We start from the raw sequence: 27,185 nt of genomic DNA, 5'->3' as shown, positions 1-27,185 counted from the left end.
GCTATGAGAAATCTCTGCCTGAACATTCCACACACCCATGTCCAGTCTGCTGTCCCTGCACAAACTAGGGTGTGGGAGGGAGTCCTCAGCCTTGCTTTCCTAGAGGCCCCTCTCCCCCAGGTGCTGTCTGTTCTCAGATCTCTAAACTCAGCGGGGGGTCTCAGAATATTACTCACCCCTGGGAGGTTTGACCAAGAGTGAAGTAGGCTGTAGGTCCCCAACTCAGACACACACCCGCATATAACTATGGCTCTCCTCTCCAACTTTCTAGTCTAGAGAAATTCATCCGCTTTGATGGGAACTGACTCTGCACATATTCTTCTAAATATTTTATATTGAACTCAAAAGCTGAGAATCCGACCCCTTGGTTTTCTGCTTCCACAGTTAAGGGGGCAGATGACCTACATTTAGCACCAAATAGAGTAATGGGATTCCGAGAAGAAACCATCACGTAGTACATTCCTCAACAAATACAACCAACATTCCAAAACCAGAACTTTAGCGAACATTTTGCTGTGTTTATCAGTGTTTACAGATTGAACCCCTCCTTGTCTGAACTAAGCTCCGTGTTAATCTTTGAATCACGAATAGCAGCTAAAATGCTGCTGGAAAGGAGATGATAAAATAATCACAGTCTGTATTTGCTTGCTGCAAGATCCACAGGAAACCTCCACGCTGTGCCCCACTCAGCCAAAACTCTCATCATCATCTTTCTCGGCCTTTCACAGAGCTGACCGCAGGCCACCTGTGCCCTGGGAACTGAATGCAGTGAGCAGGCTTGTTCACAACAGAAGCGCACAGATCATGGTGGGGGTTGTTTGTTTTTTTTTCCCATTCTTTCAGGTCTTAAATTGGAGATGATCATGATTAACACAACAGCCGCAATCCATTTGGAGAACGTGCCCATGCCACAGATGGACACAGCCATTCCGCTAGTCTGTGTTGACTTTTTTTATTTTAAGAAATACTTTTCTTATTGTTGTTCAAGTATAGCTGTCTGCATATTCCCCCCACCACTCTCCCCCAGCCCATCCACCCCATCTCCCACCCTCAATCCTACCCCCTTTGGCTTTGTTCATGTGTCCTTTGTACATGTTTTTTGATGACCCTTCTTCTTTCCCCCGTTATCCCCCTCCCACCTCCCCTCTGGTCACCGTCAGATTGTTCTTTATTTCAATGCCTCTGGTCATATTTTGCTTGCTTGTTTTTTTTTAATTAGGTCTGTTGATTAACATCTTTTCTGTACTATATAAGCACAAAATACTCAATGTTTGTAAGATATTTACAATCTCATTTATATCTGTGTATGTATATGATCCATGCATTTTTAAACTCCTGCACAAAAAGATTTTTTAAATGTAATAAAAAGTATGGTAATAATTTTCAGTTATTCGAACTAGAATGAAGAGATTAACTTCAGCAAAGGAAAATTACTTAAGCTCCTTAAGTCTTATTTTCTTTATCTGAAAAGAGGTAATAATAATAATAATGCTTCCGCTACATACCTAGGAGGCTTGTGCGCATTAACAATCAAATTTATTAAAAAGCTATATAAAATATGTAAAAGCAATGTATAAACTCTGAAGAGCAAAATCCTGCTGTGGATGTTACCATCATCACCACCATTAAGATAGTAAGCAATACATAGACATGTTTTCATGGATGCAACTGGGAGAGCAGATAAATTCTGAATTCCATGCCTTCATCTTTAGTGAAAGGAGAAACAAATTTTTGAAAGTCTGTTGACCCTATTGCTCCAGTGGCAAAAACAAACAAACAAACAAACAAACAAACAAAACTCCAGAGTATTGGTACCATCAGGAAAGGCACTTAGAAAAACAGTGTGAGCATGCACTGATGCACTGCCCACATCCAATATTTGGAACACCATGTCCTGAAATAATAATAACACAGTCTGGTTGCCATTCCTTGAGAAAAACTTAGCCAAGTTCAGCAAAGCTATTAAGCTGAACAGGTAAACAGGTTCTAGACCGTTTTAAAACATTAAATACCCTCAGACTCAAACAAAAAACAAATGCTACAATGGAAGATGCTTACTGAGGGGACCTGCACAGGTGAACATAGTCGTTGTTCACAATATCTCAGCACAGCAAAGCCAGGAAACCTCAATTTGAAACTTACAAAAGCCAGACCCAGAACCAAAAAAAATCTATATTCTTATAGAATAATCTGCTGAATCTGGAATAAACTTACAGAACTAATATTTTCTATGAGTAATACAGGCTAAAATATTCTTTTAACTCAAAAAGTCTTGTTTTACTTTTGATAATATATATGTTTTTACTAATAATGGAAGCATTATATATTTATAGAAAAATAAAAATATACCAAAAATGATAAAGAATATTAAGTTTTATAACAGAAAAATATTTTCACATCTTGATGTACATTTTCCTAATTGTTTTCTTTCTTGTGAAATTTATCACATAATATTTATATAATATATATGCAACTTGTGAAGCATAATAAAATAAACCCTTATAAGCCTACCGCCTTACTCAGGAATTGGTCATTGCTCCTTATCTCAAGGGACAAATGTTGTCATTTTATGAGAGAGATAGGAATATAAAAATAGGTGCAGCCAGTATGAAAATGATTATGGAGACCCATTTAAAAATTAAAAATAGAACTACCATATGATCCAGCAATCCCACTCCTGGGAATATGTTTGACGGAGATGAAATCACTGCGATGCCTGCACCCCAGGGCCACTGCAGCATGATTCACAGTATCCAAGACACGGGAACAACCTGAGTGTCTGTCAACAGAGTAATGGATAAAGAAGTGTAGTATTCATGCACAATGGGATATTATTCAGCCATACAAAAGAAAGAAATCCTGGCATTTGTGACAACATGAATAGATGTCAAAGACATTATTTTAAGTGAAATGAAGAACAGATTGGCGGTTGTCAGAGGCAGGGCTGGGCTGTGGGAGGGGAAGATGTTGTGCCGACTTTGTTAAATGTGATGGGTAGGTTCTGGGATGTAATGTCCAGTGTGATGAGTACAGTTAATACTATTGTATTATATATTTGAAAGTTGTAAGAGGAGAGTTCTCCTCTTACATTATAAATTTCTCACCACACACAAAAAATAATAACAATGTGAGGTGATTGATGTATTCACTAATGCTCTTGTGGGAACATTTTGTAATATGTACATGTACCAAATCATTATGTTGGGCAGGTTAAATTTATATAATGATTATATGTCCATTATGTTTCAGTTAGACTAGGAGAAAACAAAAGATGCTTATTTTTTTAAAAAGTACATAGTCAAATGAGAATAGGGTAGTTTTTCCAGGCGGAGATGAGAGAGACCTCATAAAGATATATCCTGCATTAGCTTCACTTAGAAGCTTTCGGTGATTGTTAAGATGTTAATATTTTGCTATGTCCATCTTATTAGCAGTATCGGCTACTTTGGATAACTATGGACAGCACTATGTAAGCACTTGAAAAAGTTATGCTGTGTTGAAAAGGGCCCCAGAAAAACGTTGGTGTTAAAACCCATGCTGCACTGTCGCTAGCCAAGTGGCTTTAGGCAAGGTCCTGAATCATCTCCACAGCTAGTTTTGTCTGTAAAAGGGGATGATATCTGTCACAGTTTCAATGATATGATGCTTAAACCAAAAAGCACTTAAGCTTAGCGTTGCCTTAGCACAATTTTTCTCTTTATTCCCGCTATATATTAAACACTCACCAGTTTTTCAGAAATGAGGAAATAATAAAACCTAAAAAACAGAGTCCCAGTGTGTTAATTCACCATGATATGTGTTTCTTTCCACATCTCCAGAATAACCACGAACATTATCCAAGTTATACCTACTACCACTTCCACACATAGGGGAAAGGGAGCTGGAACAAAAGAAAGAAGCCAACACTTGCCTACCATGTGTCAAGTGCTGCACAAATGTTTTATCAGCTAGTGTTTTACAGTATCCTTTATAATTATTCTTATGGAGATTCAGGAATGGAAGCTTAATGGGATTAAGTGCTGGCCCTCGTTCATGCACTGCATTTGTTTTCTATGGCAGGTAGCCATGATGGTAAATTCCATGTGTCAACTTGACTGGGCCATGGTGCCCAAATATTTAGTCCAAGATATTCTGGATACTTCTGAATGTTGAATGAAGCTAACATTGAAATCACTGGATTTTGAGTAAAGCAGATTATCTCCATAACGTGGGTGGGCCTCATCCAACCAATTGAAGTCATTAATAGAACAAAGACTACCTTCCCCAACCAAGAAAGAATCCTGCCAGCCAATTGCTTTTGGACTCAAACTACAGGTCTTCCCTTGATCTCCAGCCTGCTGGTCTACCCTGTAGAATTTTAGATTCACCAAGCCTCCATAATCACATAAACCAATTTTTAAAATTTGATTCCTATTGTATTTTTTTCCATTATCATTTAGTCCCTCATATACCCCTCTGCCCCCCGCAATCACCACACTGTTATCCATGTCCATGAGTCCTTACTCCTTTTTTCTCAGACCATTTAAAGATAAATTTCTCTCTCTCTCTCTCTCTCTCCCCTCTCTCCATATACAAAGATGCATGCACACACACATCCTATTGTGTCTGTTTCACATAGTGTGGAGCAGTTAAGACTCAGACATGGGGTAACCAGGTTTTCTGACTCAGGGACTCTCACAAGGTTCTAATTATAATGTTGACTGGGGCTACAGTCTCCTCTGAGGTTATGAATGGAAAAGAAAATGTTCCTAAGCTCACTTAGTAGTTGTTTCCCAGATTCAGCTCCTCAGAGGTTATTGGACTGGGACCTCAGTTTCTCTATGGTTGTTGGCTGGAGGTTATCCTCAGTTCTTTGTCATGTGGGGCTCTCCAGAGCGTGGCTCAGGAGGGGCAGCTCGCTTCATCAGAGCAAGCCAGTGAGAAGAGCCAAAGAGAGAGAATAAGATGGAAGTCACAGTTTTTTTTGTAAACTAATTTCAGAAGTGACATCCCATTACTTTGGCCACATTCTGGTCTTTAAAGCTGTCTCTACATCCAGCCCACATGCAAGAGGGTGAGGTGATGACACAGGGCATGAACTCCAGGATGTGAGGATCACTGGGAGCCATAAGAAAAGGGAGCCCACCACACATAGCCAGTCAATACACATCACTGGTGAGACAAGCTCAACCTGACTTGAGCCTACCATCTGCATTGTGCCCTCTGAGACGTCAGAGAGACTGGGGGAGTTCCTCTGCAGGAATCCACAACCCAGGGATCACATGGTGGGCAGGTACAAAGCAGAGAAAATCGACTGGCCTTAAATAATACTCCAGGTCATAGTGAGGCACATTGCCGCTCAGCAAAGTCCTTGGCATTCTTTTTTTTTAAGTATATTTTATTGACTTTGCTATTACAGTTGACCCTTTTTTTCCTCCCCTTTATTCTCCTCTACCATGCACCACCCCCACCAGCATTCCCCTCCCTTAGTTCATGTCCATGGGTCATACATGTAAGTTCTTTGGCTTCTCCATTTCCTATACTGTTCTTAACCTCCCCCTGTCCACTTTGTACTTACCATTTGTGCTTCTTATTCCCTGTACCTTTTTCCCCATTCTCCCTGCCCCTCAATGATAACCATCCATGTGATCTCCATTTCTGTGATTTTATTCCTGTTCTAGTTGTTTGCTTAGTTTGCTTTTGTTTTTGTTTTAGATTCAGTTGTCGATAGTTGTGAATTTATTGTCATTTTACTGTACATAGTTTTGATCATCTATTTCTTAGGTAAGTCTCTTTAACATTTCACACAATAAGGGCTTGGTGATGATGAACTCCTTTAACTTAACCTTATCTGGAAAGCACTTTATCTGCCCTTCCATTCTAAATGAAAGCTTTGCTGGATAGAGTAATCTTGGATGTAGGTCCTTGCCTTTCATGACTTTGAATACCTCTTTCTAGCCCCTTTTGGCCTGCAAGGTTTTTTTTGAGAAATCAGCTGATAGTCTTTGTAGGTAACTGTCTCTTTTTTCTTGCTCCTGTTCAGATTCTCTCCTTCTCTTTGATCTTGGGTAATGTAATTATGATGTGCCTTGGTGTGTGCTTCTTTGAGTCCAACTTGTTTGGCACTCTCTGAGCTTCCTGGACTTCCAGGCATTCTTATAGCTTTCAGAGTCTGGGTCTCTTTTCCAGAGTACCCAACACACAGTACTGAAACCCACCTTGGCAACTTTGATTCCACTTTGAATTTTCCAGGAACACACACACATACACACATGCACACACATGTGACATGATCTTTACATATAGTGATATGATCTGTGTGTTCCTATGAATAGGAACACAAGGTGTGGCCACATTCCTTCAAATTCAGGACTCTGAGCCCTGTGCATCCTGTTATGAAATAACTTCTTTTTCCTTGGAGTCTTCCTCCTCTGATGCATCCAGAACCCAGTTGTCCATGGGGTCAGTTCTTGTTGCTCTCACCTCAGCTAAATGAAGGGTTGGAAGCCAGCGCAGGCTTCTGAGGAATTCTGCCTCAGCAGCACCTTTGTTGACCTTAAAGCAAGAGGTTATTTTTTCAAGGACAGGACACAAGCTACCCTTGCTTGTGGGCAGTGGCTTCTCGGGGGGCAGGAGGGAATGAGGCAGGTGTCCTCCCAGGAACCATATGCCACCACAGGACTGGGCACTCAAGGAGACAGCTTCTTCAGCTTTTTCTTAGCTCCCTAGAGCCCACACTCACACAGCCACCTCCCCCCAGGTGTCCCCATTGCACGTGTGGGCTGGGTCAGGCCGTCCCCTGTGCTGGTTGGTCAAGGTAAGCTCCACAGACACTGGTGTTGCACCGTGAAGCAGGTGGGCTGCCCACATCACAGCAGTGCTGTAGAAGTCAGTGAAATAACAGGAGGAAATTCCCAGTATGGTGTTTGACATTGCGTCAGAACTAAATTATAAGTTCCCTTCTTGGAACTGAAAAATGAGCTAATAAAAAAGATACTTTTTAAAAAACTTGGTGGTTAATGCTATGTCTTTAAAGGGAGTTATGAAGGTATTCCTTGGTTTATCTGTTTTTTTTTCATGCTCTCTGGACTTACTGTTAGATTGAGCTACCTGAAATTGCTAAGATTTGAAGGTTTTTAACCTCCATAAAATGCAGTTTCATGTGGTTCAACCTAATATATTCTTGTCAAGAAATCACTGGTGCACTTCTGGCTAAATATAGCAGGCTTAGAAGGTGTTTAACTTCTCTCTCTACCCAAATCTCTCTGAAATGGCAGGAACAAAATATAATAAGAAGCAGTCTATGGATTTGGGAATAGGGGAAGTGCCCCAAGAGGATCAGAAGCCCTTCTGGAAGACAGCAGGCAGATGGGCTCCGATAGACCAGAGGCTGCTGCTGCAGGGGTGACGCCTGCTCCCAGAGCCCGGGAGCACCCAGTTCACTGAGGGTCACACTGGCTACCCAGGTGAAAGAGCACAGCTTCCCCAGGGCAGCCACCTTCACACTCTAAGCCTCAACATTTGCTCCCAGGCTGACCCTGTGAGTAAACAATCATTAAATGAACTTGAGGTTTATTGAGGCTGCAGGGGAAGTGCAACTTGAGCCTGAGGCAACTCAAAGCCAAACAACTTCCAAAATGACTCCAGCGCAGCTCTGCCCACAGCAGGCTTTGCACCGAGCTGGAACAAAGTCACCCTAGTTTGCTAGTCCCAGGATCCTGCACTCACGTGTTCTCCCATGTTCTGTGTCCTGAAGCCTGTCGGGACATCCCACCCAGGAGTTCTCAGAGTCCTGCAGGTCCTCCTGCGCCCAGGAGGTGCGCATTCCCCTGTCTCTGAAGTGTTGGCAGCTGAAGGCTCCCAGCTGAAACCCCTGTGGGAATGTACCTCAGCCAAGGAGAGGGGGCAATCACCTCACCATGGCCATTCCCCTACTGTGGGCACAGCTCCCATCCAATGACAGTTCCAAGAGAAGCAAAGTCCTGAACTGGGGCTGCCTTTGAAGAGCCAGGCCTCCCCCCATTGCTGCCATGGGACCTATTGAGCCCTTGTTGGGACTACTGGTCTAATGCAATAGCAAAACATACGCATATTGGATGATGCAGTGACTCAGAATGTTTACTAGCTCTCACCTTTGTGTGGGAAGGGAAATGTTTTCGCACATACCAGAAAACAGTACTCCAAGAAAGAGGAAGATACACAGAATGGTAGAAATAGCCCAGGATTGAGATGAAATGAAATTTTGTTGTGATCGTTGCATAACAGGCCTTAACCTTAAACTAAATTGGTTGAAAGTGGACCAGCAATTCAGAGGGTTCTGTGATGAAAGTTGCAAATTATATAACTAGGAACCTGGAGGTATAATATTTGTGGTGTTACTAATGAAATAAAGGCTTATGTCTCTTTTCTTCAATATAAATAGAAAGGCATTTATAAATTCTGGAAAGAAAAAATGAGGTAGTCATGAAAAATGATGAAACAAAGGAAATTTTATGCCATTGACAAAGTAAAAGAAATAGTGTTTTCTGAAACAATAAATCCAAACCACAGGTTAAGAAATTTAAGAGTAAGGAGAATTAGTAATGTATGAGTAGTTCTAGTCAATCTATTTTATGCTTATTGTACATAACGGTTGTAGTTACTTTTCTATACTATTTTTTCCTACGAGTGTTTTTGTTACATTTATATATTTTACAAATTTGTGTTTTCTGTGATTTTTTTTAGTAGGCATAGGTTCTTTTTCAAATTAAATAATAGGGGTTTTAAATTTTTATATAGATATCAGCATTATTTTCTGATTTTCATGATACTTGATGTAGGTTTCATACCTGAAAACATAAACCTATTTTTTCTTAAGACTTTTAATTTAAAACTTTAGAAGGTTCCTTTAGGAAAATATTTCTGTTTTGAAGAAGCCTTTTTTTCTGAAAGTCAATAATTTCTTATTCATCTTTCATTTTTTCTGATAAAATTTAAATAAAATTGATAAATACAATGATTTTATTTAATAAAATGTTAACATGCTTATCTTTGATGGATGGGGTAATTTTCTTCCTTATATTTGTGTATGTGTTTTAACTGGTCTGCCGTGACTATGTTACTTTCTAAAGAGTGCAACAATAATCCTTTCAGGTGATAAATCAGGTCAGAACTAGAACTTGGCAAATGGATGAGGGGCCTAGAATTACTGCCACTTGTCCTTAATCTTTTACGAATCACTTAACCTCTTTTGGCCTAGATTCTATGAAATGGAAAATTGGGGTGAAATTTATATTTGAAGCTTTCTAAAAACTAATTTATCATCACAGACCTGTGTTTCTTAGGGAATAGCTGATTTCCAGGACTACACGTCTGAAAATCTTTAGATTATTCAAAGCCTTGCATTATTCACAAGGTCAAGATGTATCAGAGAAGATCCTTGATATTAAATATTACTGTAATGTCTTTGGGTTTTGTGTGTCTGCACATTCAGGCCCCAAGTTGCAGTGCAGTTTTGCCTCTGACTAGTGATAAGGCCTTGGGTGTGTCACCTCACAGCTCTGTGCTTTATGCCTTTCAACTTTCAGGTAAAGGGAATGGAGTAAGTTACCTCGACTGTCCCTTCTAAAGATAAAGGTTAAAGTGATGCTGAAGAGAAAACTTGAGCACTGAGAATTTGGGGGGAAAGTAATTAAAACTGAGTGTGATAAGGAGGTTTGATACTCACACTCATGTTGAGTACGGTGTTATTCATATGTTTATACTTCTTGGTCTAAAATGGACTAAGTGACAGGCCACAAAAGTAAATTGTCCTGGGTGTGCACATGGCAGACTGGGATTCACATTATTGATTGGGTGAGGCCAAGGCTTGTGCCTCTTAAAAATCTTTCCAGGTTTTTCTTCACTTTTTTATGTGAAACTCCAACACAGTGCCTCACCAACCCAATGGGTTCCCTCCTATACAGTGGGAATAAAGCCCATAGAAAATAAAAACTTGCAAAGAATGATATAATAATGAAAGTAAAAACAATATAGTGATTGCAAATATAAAATCAACAGGAGTATTTGCTAAGCTCAATTCTATAAATGTACAAATGAATGCAAAGAATGAAAATGCTCACACCAGCAGACAGCACTGTAATTCCCGGTACCACAACTACATAAATCAGTTTATTCACTAAGTCAGGAAGTTCTTAGTCTCAGATGGTCCAACCCTGGTCTTCTAATCTGGTACTTTTCAAATGTCTTCTAATCTGGTACTTTTCAAATGTAAAAGAGACACCACTGATCATCTGGGACTCTTGTTGAAATGCAGATTCTGAATAAGTAGGTCTCAGGGTTTGGAACCTGAGATAACACCCCCAGGCCTGCTGCTGCTGCTGCTGCTGCTGGTGCTCTGTGCTCCACAGGTTAAACTTCAGGACCATGTACAGCACTCAGAATAGTGTCTGTACTTTAGAAGGCCTGGGAAGTGATAGCAGTGATTAGTGTTGCTGAGAGGTTCAGGAATCCCAACTCTCTGTGTGTCAGGTGCAGCAGTACCAAGAGCTGTGCAGCACATTTTTTAAAATATCTGACCGGAATCTTTTGATAAACTCATGTATGGATTTTAGTAACCCCTAAAAACTGATTCTGTGACTCCCTCATTAGATTACAATAAGTAGACCTTAGTAGGAAGAAAGTCTATAGTATGTGCATGGTTTGCTGCTGGGAACTGCAGGGAAGGCTTACATGTTCAGACAGGAGCTGCCCATCAGGAGGGCTACCACATCTTTCTAGTGGGCTGAGGACCACAGTTTCACAATCAGTAATTCAGGGACTAGCCAGTTGGTGAGCACATAGCCAGTGTGCCCAGGACATCCTGAGGTCACAGCATAACCAGTAGCAGCCAACCCCCTTCAAAGTCTTGGCTTCAGCAACACATTGTACAGTGATCCTAATTATAGTGATGACAAGTTACCGGCTTCATTCAACTTACTGCTTCTCCACAAACTTTCTATCACACGCAGAGAAGAGAATTCTTAACCAAATCATCCGTTGGCTGGCCATGGTACCGGCTGTAAGTCAGGCTTATGTTCAACAATCCTGAACTTTTGTGTGTAACACACATACACAGGTGTGTGTGCAGTGTGGGAGAAACATAGTTTGTTTCATCACTGTGACACAATTTGCAGATGCTCCTCATCTGAACTGCTTATGTGAAGCTCTCTTCCTTTTGACAGGCAAAGCTTCTTTTAGGGCTCCAACCATTTCTCTAGGATTATACAGATATTCTTCACACTGCTGCTGGTCCATGAGATATGTATGAGCAAAACTGGCTGAAGACAAAAGATGTGTCCAATTCATTGGGTGAGATGCAACAATAGGAGAGAAACCATATCAGTCCAACCTCTCCCTGCCACAGGTGGGGCAGCCTGGAGATTAAGACTGTACCTCCAGGTAGATTCTCTGGAGTGAAATCTGCATTCTGTCAGTGACTGGCTGGCCATATTAGGCAAACTGTTGAATCTCTTTTACCCCATCTCCTTATCTGCCTCATAAGCTCATTGTGAGAATGAAATGTGTTATCATGTGGAAGGGGCTTAGGGAAGGGTGGTACATCAAAAGCATTTGCCCCTTAGCCATTCTTAGTCATACCTATTTGCTGTTTCATAAATGTCCAAGTAAAAATATAACCACTGAGCGAAATTGCAATCCAAAGTTATGCTAAGTGTTAGCTTTAGCTGCAGAGCTGGTTCACATGGTCGGCATTCATGGTCATATTTCAATTTGGAACGATGCCTTCTTTGGGTATCTTGCATCCCAACTTTGTGTTGGGTTGAAACAATCATTTTAGTTTCAAATCTCAAGGAAGCTGAGCATAAGAGATTTACTTTTATATCAGGTTTTTAATCATTAACATGGATTTCTTTTATGTCATTACATAAAGAACAGAGAGAGCTGAACCTAAACAAAATTAAAAAGGTGTAATTGAGAGGAAGAACAGGAACATTAAGGAAGACCATTAGGGGCAAAACAAACTGTGGACTTGCACACAGGTAGACACACCTCACCTAGTTGCACAATCATGAGAAGGAACACAACTAACTTAAAAATAAAAAGCATGGGGGGAATATGGGGACAACTGTAATTGAACAATTAAAAAAACACCCAGAACTGCTAGAAAATCACCCAGAAAAACACCCAGAAGTGTACAAAAGTCCAGAAGTCCGACAACCAAGGATTTAAAGCAGCTATATTCACCCAGATGGGTAGGAGGGCCTGAGACGGGGAGTTGGAGTGGAGGGGACTCAGTGTGGTGGCAGCAAGCCCTGGGGGAAGAGGCGGACAGGCTGTGGCAGCTGTTGGAACAGACAGTCCCATCTTCACGTGTGGTGCATAAAAATCAGGAAGACACCTTGTGAGTGAGCAAGCCCAGCCCCAGGCCAGACCATGCAGCCCAGGGCTCTAGCAATAGAAAAAGAAAACCTCATAACTCTGGCTATAAATGCAGTGGGGTTTCAGGTGGTGGAAGAAACTGCCAATTTCTCGGGACAGCGGATGAAAGGGTACCAGTTGCATATGGGAAGTGGGTGAAGTGACTGGAAATGGGGTGAGAGCCAGGCAAGCCCCCCAGAAATCAGCCAGCATTGTCCCCTCTTTGACTCCTCCCCCTCACACAGAGCCATGGTTGCCTTGCCCTGGTGAATACCTAAGGTTCCACCCCACACAGCTTAACAGGTGTGCCAAAAAGGAATCAAAGCATTTCTACCTAGTACACAGATGCAGGGAGGCTATCAAAATCAGGAGAAAAAGAAATATGGTCTGAATGAGGAAACAGGACAGAACACCAGAAAAAGAACTAAGTGATGATGAGATGCCCAACCTATCAGACCCAGAGTCAAAACACTTGTGCTCAGAATGCTCAAAGATCTCATAGAGTATGGCAAAAGCATGGGAGTATGGGAAGACATGAAGGCTCTACCAAGGGAAATAAAGGATAATCCTCAGGAAACCAACAGTGAAGGGAAGGAAGCCAGGATTCAAATCAATGATTTGGAATATAAGGAAGAAATAAACATTCAACCAGAACAAAATGAAGAAACAAGCATTCAAAAAAAATGAGAGTTTAATAAGACTCTGAGAAATCTCCAAAAGGGCCAACATCCGAATCATAAGGATGCCAAAAGGAAAAGAGAAAGAAATTGAAAACCTATCTGAAAATATAACGAAACAAAACTTCCCCAGTTTGGCAAAGGAAATAGACATACAAGTCCAGAAAGCACAAAGAGTCCCAAACAAGTTAGATCCAAAGAGGTCCACACCAAAACACATCATAACTAAAATGCAAAAGTCCCATCAGATTGTCAGCTGATTTCTCGAAAGAGACCTTACAGGCAAGAAGGAGCTGGAAAGAAGTATTCCAAGTCATGAAAGGCAAGGACCTACATCCAAGATTGCTCTATCCAGCAAAGCTATCATTTAGAATGAAAGGGCAGATAAAGTGCTTCTCAGATAAGGTCAAGTTAAAGGAGTTCATCATCACCAAGCCCTTATTATATGAAATGTTAAAGGGACTTATCTAAGAAAAAGAAGATAAAAAAGTATGTATAGTAAAATGACAGCAAACTCACAATTGTTAACAACCACACCTAAAACAAAAACAAAACAAACTAGGCAAACAACTAGAACAGGAACAGAACCACAGAAATGGAGATCACATGGAGGGTTAGCAACAGGGGAGTGGGAGGAGGAGAGAGGGGGAAAGGTACAGAGAATAAGTAGCATAGATGGTACATAGAAAATAGACAGGAGGAGGATAAGAACAGTATGAGAAATGTAGAAGCTAAAGAACTTATGACACATGGACATGACTAAAGGGGGGAATGTGGGTGGGAGAGGGTGTGCAGGGTAGAGGGGAGTAAAGGGGGGAAATGAGACAACTGTAATAGCATAATCAATAAAATATATTTAAAAAAAAGATTAAAGACAAGAAGAGAATGTTAAAAGAAGCAGGAATAAAGAAGAGAGTTACCTACAAAGGAGTTCCATAACACTATCAGCTGATTTCTCAAAAGAAACTTTTCAGGCTAGGAGGGAGTGGCAAGAAGTATTCAAAGTGATGAAAAGCAAGGGCCTACAATCTAGATTACTCTATCCAGCAAAGCTATCATTTAGAATGAAAGGGCAGATAAAGTGCTTCCCAGACAAGGTAAAACTCAAGGAGTTCATCACCACCAAGCCCTTATTATATGAAATTTTAAAGGACTTATTTAGGAAAAAGAAGAAGATCAAAACTATGAATATTAAAACAACAACAAACTCACAACTATCAACAACTGAATCTAAAAAACAAAAACAAACTAAGCAAACAACTAGAACAGGAATAAAATTAGAGATATGGAGACAATTTGGAGGGTTATCTGCTGGGAGGGTGAAGAGGGCAAAGAGGGGGAAGGTATAGGGATTTAGAAGCATAAATGGTAGGTACAAAATATCCATGGGGATGTTGAGAACAGTATAGGAAATGGAGAAGCCAAAGAACTAACATGCACAACCCATGGGCATGAACTAAGGGGGAACCACTAGAGGGAAGAGGGAACTGGGTGGAGAGGGCCAAAGGGGGAAAATTGGGAAACTTTAATACCGTAATGAATAAAACATACTTTAAAAAAAGAACCAACCAATGAGTAAATAAATTAAACAACAATAACAACAAAATGCAAATGCCAGTTCAATACCATGGGAAAAATAAGTTAAGGGTACCACACTGCCTTTGAAAAGCTTACTTTGTCTTATGCCAAATGGCAAAATGAATGTATTAAATTTTAAATTGCCTCTCTTCAGAAGGATGTGATATGGGACATATTTAGGATTTAGCCCTTTAATTTCACATTAAACATACTAAAAATGTCCTCATCAATTATTGACCGCTCACTATAAAAACAGAGGCTTCACTTCAGTCTTGAGAAGATAGAACACTACTTGTTTTTACAAGTACATTTCCTACCTCACTTAACTACAACATGATGTGGCATTCAGGAAAAAAGTAATTTCCTGAATTGGAGTTCACGCTGGTGCGTCATTTGTCCTATTTGCACCAGCAACCCATGACCTGTCATTCAGAATTCAAATGAAATGCAGTCAGTGGGGCATATTGCTAGGAAAATAAATGTAAGAAACACAAAGGACCTTTAAAATAATAAAATCTCAAATCTCATTTGTTTCACCTTTTGTTGCAATTTCCTTGTATTTAATAGCAGTGTGAGTGGCCATGCCTAGGGAAGCAGTGGCTTAGGGCCAACTATTATTTTTGTCCTCTTCTTGCCAGTGCCCCAAAAGTCAGATATACCTGACCTCAGATATATCTGTATCTATAGACATAGATATCTATCTGTATCTATATCTAGATATATCTGAGGTCAGATATATCTATAAATCCTTTGATAATGCTGCTGTTTTGCCTGGAACAAAAGCTTCTTCAAAAGGTTCCCACCACCACTCTTTTCCACATGTCAAAGTGCCGCCCATCTTTCATGCACCATTTCTCCTCTGAAGCCTTGCTTGACCCCCCTGCGCGCACACACACACACACACAGATACTTTGATGATGTTATTCTGAAAGGAGATTCATAGTGTTTTTTAAAAATTAAAGGAAGTATAGATTAAACCTAGATGGAGGAAGGGTATACAGGGAGAAGGGGTCAAGAAAGGCTTCTGGGAAGAAAGGTGTTCAGTTTGATTTTTGGATCGTAGGATAGTATGGAGAATCTTAATCCATGTGTTTAGTGCACATTTGTTGATTTTATTCAGAGTAGCTTTGAAGAGAAGGGAAAAAAATATTCAAAGGGGGAGAGGAAAGTTCCCCTTGCACCCACTGTTGCATCCACGGGGCCTTGTGCGTATCAGTGCCACGTGAGCCCTTTCCATACAGGCATCCTGCACGGGGCACAGTTGGCATGCAATGGTGAACACGTGAGCAGAGGGACACAGGAGAAAGAAAATGAACCCTTCTTGCCCTTGAAGTTCTTATAGTCGTGTTAATGAGGAGCAGTTACCCTGGCAAACTAGAAGTTCTGTTATGGGAGCACAGTGAAAGATGTACAAACCCCAGTGGGATTCTGGAGGGACTTCTCAGATAAGAGATCTAAATTGGGACTCGAGAGGCAATTGGGGGTTATCTGATAGGGATGTAATAAACAGCATGATGACTATAGTTAGCAAAACTGGATTGTGTATTTGAATGCTGCTAAAAGAATAGATCTGAAACTTTTCATCATAAGAAAAATTGTTCATAATTTGTGAGTTGTTAGATAGTAACCAACTATTGTGGTAATCATTTTGCAATATATACATTTATGAAATCCTATGTAAAAACCTTAAACTTATACAATTATATGTCATTATATCTCAATAAAACTGGAAAAAATAAGAATACAGAAATAATAAGTTATCTAAAGGAAAAGAGTGTCCCTGGCTGAAGAGAGAGCGAGTGTGAGAAGGCTTGGAGACAGAGAGCAGTCTGCCCTTGGGACCCTGGAGGCACCAGTTGGGCTGGAGTTTGGGGATGGGTGAGGGGAAAGGTGGGATGTAAAGTTAGCAGGGTGAGTGATGGCCATTTTATTAAGGGCCTTTAATGCTAAGCCAACCTGTATTCAAAAGCTTTGTGAAGCACCTGAAGGATTTTATAGAGGAAGAAATATAATCCAAATATAATCTTGCTTTTCCCTTTAAGCAAGACATTCTTGCAACAGACTTTCAAGGATGATTCAAGGGTAGCCGAACTGAGACTGCAGAAACCCAATGCAGTAATAGTGAGAGCTGTGATGAGCCACAGAATTGGTGGAAGGATCAAGGGCAGACAATGAAAGGCAGAGAACACTGGGCTTACTAACTGGCGGTATGTGGGGTGAGGGCGAGGGAAAAGATCAGGGTGACATCAAGCTTCCTGGCTTGAGCAACTGGGTAGCTGGGGGCCATTTGGGGGTGAGGAGAGAGACAGACAGATGGACAGACAGACAGACAAACAGCAGATTTAGAGGCCGCCACCATTGAGTATAAAGCACCTGTTGGATATCCCACAGGAAATGTTCAGCAAACAGTTGAATATAGAAAACAGAATTTGTGGAGATGGTTTTGTTGAAAAGGTGGCTGAGGTGTGTTGGGACAGGGGAAGGAGTCAGGTGGGAGGGCCTTAACCCTTCTCTAACGTGTCTGAGTGTCAGAGGTTTTCGCCGGTGCCTGGCACCTGTCATTTGCTCACTGGCTGAGCCACAGCCCCTGTGATGGTGCAGAGTGTCCCTAGGGAAGGACTGAAAGCAATTACGCAGTTGATTTCCGCCTTAGAATTATTTAATTTACCATGCTGGTTTTGTAAGGGAAACTTTTAAAGCTTAGCTGGCAAGAAAAAAATCTTAGTGGTTAATTTGGGCTCTACATTTTAAGTTAGTAATAACATTAATAAAATCATGTTAGTAGAATTAGATTTAATTTATGTGAGATATTACTCCATGTATTCCTTTAATTGCTCTTCACAATCTGTAAGGATTGGGTACAGGTACACGTACAGATATAAACATAGATAGATGAAGGCATAGATAAAGATTTACTTGAATTATAGATCAAGAGATTTGTGCAGCTAGAGCTAGCAGGCCAAATACAGTCATAAAAACAAAACATTGCTCATCTTTCAATCTGGGGTTTATAATAGTAACAGCTCACACTCACTTATTGTGTTCAGCAACTTTCTAAGTGATTTAAAAATACTAATGCACTTAATGCTCAGGATACCCCTGTGAGATAGATACTGTTATCTGTCCCCATTGTACAGATAAGGAAACTGAGGTGTCAAGTAGATAAGTTGCTCAAGGTTGTACAAGTCCTGGGTCCAGGATTTGAATTAGATAGAGTGACTCTAGAGTCTGTGCTAGTAACATGGCTTTATATGGCCCCTCTTTACCTATATGTAACAGGTGAATCAGTGTTTAGATGAATTTGGAAGGCAATGCCTGTCTTATGAGATTGGGCAAACTGTAAAGGAGGCTATGCATTTCATGAGTTGCACATGCACAGTGAGAGCATATATCTAATCAGGCTGATGACAGCCACGGGCACTCTTGCAGACTGATGATCAGAGAAGAGGAGGTGCTTGCCCAGAGAAGGATGAAGCTGTCATTAGCCTTCAGGAATGCCCTGAACCAAGGCAGCCATTGGAATTGTAAACTGAAATGTGGCAGCTACAAAAGGGCTGTCAGATCGTTTCTTTGCATTTATAACCATGCAGACATGTCTGATTTTGTGGCGCATAAAAGAGATCTGTGCTCATCACTGCCCTCTCAGAGGTCCCAAGTTTTCCTGGTCCACTCCCTCCTCACCTCCCCCGATACATGCTCCTCCCCAAGAATCCCCAGGTACTCAAAGACCCATTGGGAGCTTACAAATCTCCTGGGAGGCAGGCAGGAGATACAAGGAGGCAAGATACAAATGGCATCTTGCTTGGCACAACCAGACTCTGTAGCCCCTGGGCACTTGGTAGGGACAGTGTGACCCACCAGAACAAGCCTTGGATTCCAGTGCTAGAAGGGTCTCATTCATCTGAAGGGTCCTGGGCATGTAGATGGTGCCACCTGCGGTTTCCTCCCTTGGTCCACTCGTCTGGCCCTTACTGCCCCTTACTGAGCCTCTGCAGGACAGGTTTCAAGCCTCCCTAACTCGTTTCTCTCCTGTTCTCCGTCGGGGGCATTTACAAAATGGGTTCAAGTCAGGCAGCCACAGAGCCATCTGTAATAGGATTCACGGGCTGTAACTTCACGGATGCAAATCTTTGGGCTCTCATTCTAGTGATTCAAACACTTAGGGACATGAACCTCATCAGTAAGAGTGATGTAAGCACTGTACTGATTTTAGCCGTTCTGAAAACCCAGACTCCAGACTGCTTGGTGATGGCGCAGCAGACTCAGTCTTAGTCACACTTCCTGAAAAGTGGCTGATGCACCCCTGCAGGGCCCCTCACTCACATGGGCCTCCACTGAACCCTGCAGGCCCTGATAGTGTGTTCTTGTGGCCATGTGGTTCCATAAAATTTGCAAAAGTTATTCCTTATGATGTTTTTGTTCTTGTTGTAAAAAAATAAAATCTTTCTTTGGTGCCTGATTTGGTATGATTTTTACTGAAAGGGGGCTTCCAGTGTTGGCAAAGCTCCAGGCTCCACAATACTTAGATGCACCCCTATTCAAAGATCATTCCAATCTATAGCCCCTGTGCATTTTCTTGGTTTTGGAGGAGGTGTTTTTGGTTTTTGCTTTTCCAGTTCTAAGTGCATAGATGATGGCTCAGTGGGATCAGAGAAATGAAGACATCTGTGACTAAAGAGAAGTAAAATGTACTCTTGCGTGGCGATGCCGTCCAGCCAGTGAGCTTTAGAGCACCCCTGGGAGGGGAGGAATGGGGTCGAACACAGACCATGGAAAGCCTTCTGCAGAGAGAAGCGAGTGCTGACTCCATAAGGTCTGGGGACAAAGCGGGTCCTTTTGGAGTTTTGGGTCAAGTTTTAGATCTCTGCCTGCCACAAGGACTCCGGGGAGAAGGGATAAAGGCTTTTGTGCCTTTATCAGTGAAATACCTTTTTTCGAAGCAGTTTTCGGACATTAAGTCTGTCCATTTCTTTTATCAGTGAAGAAGGCCTCCCTTTCATGATGATATTTTTAATTTAGACAATATGAAGACCACAGGTGGAACAACACATAATTTAAGACATGTCCACCTGACCTGAGAAATCCTGACAGGTTAAAATGCAGATGTAGGGCCCCCCTCACCCCACACACATGCAGGCCTAGTTACGCCCTTTGCATAAGGAGTCTGCACTGTGGAGAATGTCCCATGGCAGCCCTTTGGACGGGAGGCCCTGGGAGGCCCAGTGTGCTCCTTCAACTGGGCTTTGCGCATGACCCATCGGTGGTATCCACTGGGAGGTGATAAACCTAAATGAATTGTCTCATTCACTCTTTGGCAGTTTCTGGGAGGTGTTATCTGACAGATGAGAGCCTTGTGATTTTGAGAGAAGCTGAATTTCTTATTAAGATAATTTATACCCAAAGAGATTGTGAGAAAATTGAAAAGTACATGAAGGCACACAGCATCGTTAGGAATGAAGATAAAGTCACTGGAGTTCTTAGCAGCCACATCTCCCATGACAGCACAGTCCTTTCAGAACAACAAGGAGAGCTGAGTTTCTTGTTTCTGATGTCCAGACTTCTCACTCGTTTGTGCATCATCAGTGATCTTTGTGTAGTATAACCAGCTTGAGCTTACTAGTTCTGGATTCGCTAACTAGTTAGTTGTGTGACTTCATAAAGGTCATTCACCCCTCTGGCTTTCAGTTGCTTCATATGCCACTCAAATACAATAGCAACTCCAGCTCTCCCTCAAAGGGCCTGTTCAGGAAAGTGAGGATTAGGTGTGATAGTATATTAGACGATATTGTTTATTTGCAGCCAGCCTGGTTTAGAGTTACACTGAAAGTAATATTTCAATATTCAAATTTTCTACAGAATACTTTGGGGCTTTGTATCAACTAATCAAGTAGAATAACTGAATGCTCTTTTTTTTTGTTCCCCTCCCCCACATACACATGTGTACACACACCTGTCTTGCACACCCCACCCTAGAATGGCCCAGCTCTCTACTTACTGCTGTCCTAGGGGGAAAAATGCCATAATTGTAGTGACTAGCTCTATTCAAACTGTATTATTCCCAGACCCAGGTGGTCACCAGCACTGCGTAACTGCCTGTCTTAGTTTCCTAGGGCTGCTGGAACAAAGTGCCACAAACTCAGTGGCTTAAAGTAATGGAAGTTTATCGTCTCACAGTTCTGGAGGCTGAAAGACCAAAATCAAGGTTCCAGCAAGGCCATGCTGCCTCTGGAACCTCTGGGGGGCCATTCCTCCTCTCTTCTTAGCATCTGGTAGTTGCAGCCTGCTGGCAGGTAGATGCATCACCCCACCCCTGTCTTCGTGTGATGTCCTCCTCATGTCTTTCTGTTTTCACACAGTGTCCTCTCCTAAACACAACAGTGACACTGGGTTAGGGAGGGGCCCACTCCACTCCAGCATGGCCTCGTCTTAACTAATTACATGCTCAGTGACCCTATTTGTAAATAAGGTCATATTCTGAGGTACTGGGGACTTCAGATTATCTTTTGGGGGACATAATTCAACCCCTGACACAGTCTTCAGATTCAGCCACATTGACTCTTCTTACTTCTGCCTACAGCAGCTGTTCTGCATCTTCCTCAAGCTCTTCAAGTTCTGTCTTCCTTTGCCTTCCCAACTCTGAACAGAGGTCCTCACCTTCCATTTCCCTACAATTAAAAAAAAAAGCAATTTAGTTCTGCTTGTTCTGTTTCCAAACTCATCCACCCTTACCTCGTCTTCTCTGGAAGAAAGGTGTTCAGCTCTTTCTGAAGCCCCTTCTTCACGTCTCCACCATGCACTTCCCTTCCATTCCCTGTCTTCTCTCTCTCCTTCATCAGTAGTTTCATTTCTTCAACAAAGGAGTGACTCCCCATGTGACCAAGAGGTTTTTGGGACCCTGGCTTCCCACATAGTTATCATCCCAGTTCCCTCCTTGGCTTTGCCAAACTCTCTTTCTCCGACCTTTTCCCTGCCACATTCACTCCACAATCTGAACAGTCTGTATTTCACCCCCACATCTTTTCAAATGGCTTTCAGTAGGGTCACCAGCAGCCTCTCATTTGCCAAGACCAACCTCTTTCCATTCGCCTTAGCACAGCTTTCCCCTGCTCTCATCGCATGTCCTTACTTTTTCTGAGATTCTATTGCACAGCAGTTCTCAAAGGATGGTCTACAGACTCCTGGGAATTTCCAAGACCATTTCCCTTGAGGTCAAAACTATCTTCATAACAGTACTAGAACATTTGACCTTTCAGCCACATTGGCATTCACACCAACCGTGCAAAAGCAACAGTCTCTAGGGATAAATCAGTGCAGCCGCTTCACACTGTCCTAGTGGTAGTATTTGTATTCTTCATGGCCTCACACTCAAGGTTTAAAAGAAAGGAAAAGGAAAAGAAAATTAAGAAACAAAATACCACTGTCACATAAGAATGTCTTTGAGCCTTTTTAACAATCTGAGTAACAAGATGGGGAGTAGACGTGCAGCACTCTGTAGCACACCAAAGTACAGCGTTCAACTTGAGGAGACAGTCTGAGCTCTTCGAAGCTGAACTGGGCACTGATTTCTTTCATGCCACACCATTTTGACTTGAAAAAAAAAATCTCACAGACACACAATAGTTGTGCAGACCTTGATATTTGACAGCCATTTTCTCAAAAATGAAAGAGTAAGCGGATTACATCAAGGAATGATAAACTTTCCTGAAAAAATTTTGGAAAACTTGTATGTACCAACATGAATCTGACAGCTTTCCCATCTCTGGACACCTTGATAAGATACACAGTGATACGAATGAGTGGGATTTTTGATAATGTGTAATGAAATGTGTCAGCATTTAGAAAAGCTGTGTAGCTCAGGGACCCCATACTTTCCAAATGACCAATTCACACACTTACAGAACATACATAGGCCAAAAAATCCATCAAATATATCCAATAGATAAATGGATTTTAAGGTAATCAAATAAAAATGGTATTTGATTATGGTTTCTGATTTAGCATCACAATATACTTTAAGAAAATATCACTTGTCGAGTTTTAATGATGTATCAATAAAGAATATTCACAATTATTTGCAAGGCTATTAAAATACTCCTCCCTTTGCAACCACATATTTGGGTAAGGCCAGCTTTTCTTTTCTTTTTTTAAAAGTATTTTTTATTGATTATGCTTTTATAGTTTTCCCAATTTTCCCCCTTTACCCCTCTCCGCCCTGCACTCCCCAACCCTCCAGCATTCCCCACCTTTTAGTTTATGTCCATGGGTTGTACATGTAAGTTCTTTGAGTTCTCTATTTCCTATATCATTTTTTATCTCTCCCCATCTATTTTATGCCTGCTAATTATGCTTCTTCTTCCCTGTACCTTTCCCCCCATCCCTCCCTTCCTCCTCCCCATTGAACTCCTTCTGTGTGATCTCCATTTTCTGATTCTGTTCCTGTTCTAGTTGTTTGCTTAGTTTTCGTTTTTGTTGTTTTTCTTTTCTTTTAGGTTCATTTGTTGATAGTTGTGAGTTTGTTGTCATTTTATTGTTCATATTTTTTATCTTCTTTTTCTCAGATAAGTCCCTTTAACATTTCATATAATAATGAATTGGTGATGATGAACTCCTTGAACTTGACCTTATTGGGAAGCACTTTATCTACCTTCCATTCTAAATGAGAGCTTTGCTGGATAGAGTCATCTTGCATGTGGGTCCTTGCTTTTCATGACTTCAAATACTTCTTTCCAGCCCTTTCTTGCCTGCAAGGTTTGTTTTGAGAAATTAGCTGATAGTCCTTTGGGAACTCCTTTGTAGGTAACTATCTCCTTTTTTCTTGCTGCTTTTAGGATTCTCTCTTTATCTTTAATCTTGTGTAACTTAATGATGATGTGCCTTGGTGTGTTCCTCTTTGGGTCCAGCTTCTTTGGGACTCTCTGGGCTTCCTGGACTTCCTGAAAGTCTATTTCCTTGGCCAGATTGGGGAAGTTTTCCTTCATTATTTGTTTAAATAAGTTTTCAATTCCTTGCTGTTGTTCTTCTTCTGGCACTCCTATAATTTGGATATTGGAACATTTCAGGCTGTCTGAAAGGTTTGTAAGTCTCTCTTCACCTTTCTGAATTCTTGTTTCTTCATTCTGTTCCAGTTGGATGGTTATTTTTCCCTTTCGTTCTAAATTGTTGCTTTGAGTCCTGGTTTCCTTCCTGTCACTGTTGGTTCCCTGAATATTTTGCTTCATTTCATTTTGGGTATCTTTCATTTGTTTTTTTTTTTATTTTTCGACCAAGCTCAATCAGTTCTGTGAGCATTTTGATTACCAGGGCTTTAAATTCTCCATCAGATAGGTTGGCTATCTATCTCTTCATCGCTTAGTTCTCTTTCTGAGGCTTTGCTCTGTTCTTTCATTTCGGCCCTATTTCTTTGTTGTGGGTCACCCAATAGGTCATAAGAGGGTGGGGCCTTAGGTATTCTCCCAAGCAGGGCAAACCTCCTTGCTATGCTGCCTGTGGGGGAGGGGCCAAGAGGGAACTGTGCAGATCATCTGCTCATCTCTAGCACACTTTTCAGCGCAGCCTGTTGTAAGACTGGGAGTTTCTCCTGCAGCGGCAACCGCCATAGTCCACGGTCAGCTCTAAGTCTCAGTTTTGCCTTCAGCCAGCCTCACCTGCACAATCCACTGCCTGTTGTGGGTTCTTACTGTCTGGTTGCTCTGATTGACTTTTTCTTTAATTTCTTGGTTGTCAGAGTTCCATGCAGTTTCATTTTCTGGCACTTCTGATTGTTTATTGATTTGAGATTGGTTGTTATCCTCCTTTTGGTTGTGCGTGGAAGTGAAGGGTTTCTACCTACCCCTCCATCTTGGCCGGAACTCTACTTTTCTTCATACCCTGTGTAGACAAAACAGCAAAGTGTTAACAGATTGAAAACACAGAAGCAGTTGTGAGATTCCAGGTGTCTTCTATTAAGTTAGAAATTATAGAAATTTGGAAAAAATGTAAAACAATGCCAATCTTCTTATTAAATTTTTTCTTGTTTTGCAAAGGTTATTGTTCCAAAAAAAGATTATTTTAACTATAGTTGTTTTATTATTATTACTTCTAATGGATTTATAAATAAATATTTTTTAATTTCTCAGTTTTAATTTCTAGTGCAATAAACATGGATAGATGAAACCCACATTAACAAATGTTCTTTAGGAGCCTCCATAATTTTTAAGACTATAGCAAGCTCTTGAGACCAAAATTTGAGATCACTGTTGTAGAACTTATTTAAAACAGTGACTACAAAAAAACAACAACTAACCATTGAGAAAAATGAGTAATTTATTGGATTTGTTGGGTAGTAAATGTGAGCAGCCTGGTAGACAGTGGTCAGCAAAATATTGCTGTGTGCCTGGTGAAACACTGAGTGTTCAAAACACAGGAAATTTGCTGTAAGGGCAGGTGGAGGGCCCCTGTGGCTGGCTTTGTTCTTCGCACCATTTTGCCTAAGGATACATCTGGCCAAGAGTATGCCAGGCAGGTTCACTGTGCTAAATCTGCCTCTAATCAATTTGGCCTGGTATCATATCACCTCAGCAAATGAAATGTTTGTCATGTAACTTATGAAAAAAATAGAGATGGCCAGCAAGTCCCTAATTTTTGGCCAGGTTTTACCTCTTTCGTCTCCTGCCTGCCCCTACAACTCCTAAAAGACCTGTGCAGAGAGAACACATCGAGTGTTATTTGTTTATTATTATTATTATTACTATTATTATTATTATTATTATTATCATTGTCGAGTTTGGGCCCCAGATGGCCCAGCCCCAAACAAGGGATGTCAAAGAGGTTTCTGTCATTTGCCAGTTCCAACTTGATGGTAGTAGCTGCCTGGATCCCTCTTTTGAGGAGGAGTGGAGAAAAAATTATAAATCATTATTGACACCTGCCAAAGCCTCTCAGCAGAGGCAGCACAAAGGCCATTTATTGTCACCTCTCCCCTAAGCCCAGGGCCAGGACTCCTTGATTCCTTTCTTGGTGATCCAGGCCCCTGAGGCCAAACAGTTCTGAACGACTGAGATGTGAGGCATTAGGGAGAAATAGAGACTGAAAAGTGGAGACTTGGACCCAAAGGAAATGAGCACCTTCCCCAGCACCCATATTTTCTTAATCTTAATGTTCCTGCTGAGGCCTTGGGGTGGCCATAGGGAGATGGAGCTCCCAAACTGGAAATGGAAAAGCATAGAACCACAGAGATGACCCAAAGATTTTGTCCTCAAGAAGGTGATACTCCGTATAGCAATAAGAGCTTTTATTCTCTTAATTCTCCCCACTCCTAAAAATTCTCCAAGTTAATCAAACTACCAGCTGTTATTTGACCAGCTGGGAATGCCGTCATTGTTAGGGACCAGAAAACATTGCATTCACCAGGATTTCTGTTCAGGAAAGCACACAATTCCATGATGAGTCCCCATGGGGGTGTGTAGTTCAGGCCCTGGGCCTGGGAGTTGGCAGATCCCAAGGCTTTAAAGATAAGAAAAAACTTACCAAGGAACAGACAAGGAAAGATTGTGGTTTTGCTCTTGATAGGAGCAAATCTCCATTCATTCATGAAACAAAACAAAACAAATAAAACTTGCTTTGAGTGTATTCTTTGGGGTTCTGGGCTGAATAGACCTGGTATAAAAGAGAAAGTGTACAGACGCAGGAGTCAGAAATGGGGGGACTGATTCCTCTGGGGAATCTCAGAAATGGGCAACAGCATTTGGAAGGATCACCAGGGACTTGAGGGTCTGAGACAATTTCATCTGGATGCCCCAGGAGACCTTTGTGACATGTGAGTTCCTCTTCCTATGCAACCTCGAGGTCAGGGATTTTACAACCCCACATTATGTTGTTGATTCTCTTAGATGCTTGGGTCAGTTTATTGCCATCCATCTCTTTCTCTCATTAAAGCAACTATCTCTTCCTCTCACCCTAGCGACGCAATTTTTTCTGTAGTCAAAAGCATCTTTGTATTCAGGGTTTCAAGGACTTTGGCCAGTGAGGCTCTGAGCAAGTCCTCTCTCTATAGACCTCGAGGTCCTGATTTGTAAAATGATAGAGGTGAGAAGGAAAAAGTTGAGTTAATTATCCTTTAGGTCCTTTTCAAATCAAAATTCAGTGAGTCTCACAGAATCTTTTGTACATCTTCAGTCCCACTTACACTCACTCTTATGACAAAATAACTTTAACTATAAAAATAAAAGAATCGGGGATTTTTTAATAGAAGTTATGTCTTTAGTGGTAGTTTCTCCATTAAGAACAATCACTAACTTAACAGGCACTCATTTTGTTACTTATAATAAGGATTTTTTCTAAGGCTAAGAGGAACCAGACAGATGGTGTTAATGCACAATATTTTTAGCTCTCTATGTCTTTTCCTAATCATATGAGCATTCTCTTAGTTGTGTCTCTGTCTGCCTCTCACATTATGTTAGATCATTGTGCGTCGAAACAAAATGATACTCATCTCTGTATCCTCCTAAAGCCTGGAGACCATGTAATGTACAAAGTGAACCTGTAACAGAGTCGTTCAATTGAACTGAAAATTGCATT

General features: G+C 41.3%; 1 protein-coding gene across 3 annotated transcripts in view; it reads left to right on the top strand.

The window, feature by feature from the left end:
- RCAN2 (regulator of calcineurin 2) overlaps positions 1 to 27,185 on the top strand; it is a 261,473-nt gene that overhangs the window by 210,781 nt on the left and 23,507 nt on the right. The gene's annotated exons all lie outside the window — the stretch shown is intronic.

Source organism: Phyllostomus hastatus, unplaced genomic scaffold, assembly GCF_019186645.2.
Source record: "Phyllostomus hastatus isolate PE091 unplaced genomic scaffold, TTU_PhHast_1.1 phas_contig_40, whole genome shotgun sequence".
NCBI classification, from domain to species: domain Eukaryota; kingdom Metazoa; phylum Chordata; class Mammalia; order Chiroptera; family Phyllostomidae; genus Phyllostomus; species Phyllostomus hastatus.
Note: the sequence above shows the minus strand (reverse complement) of the source record. Positions and strands in the feature narration are given on the sequence as shown.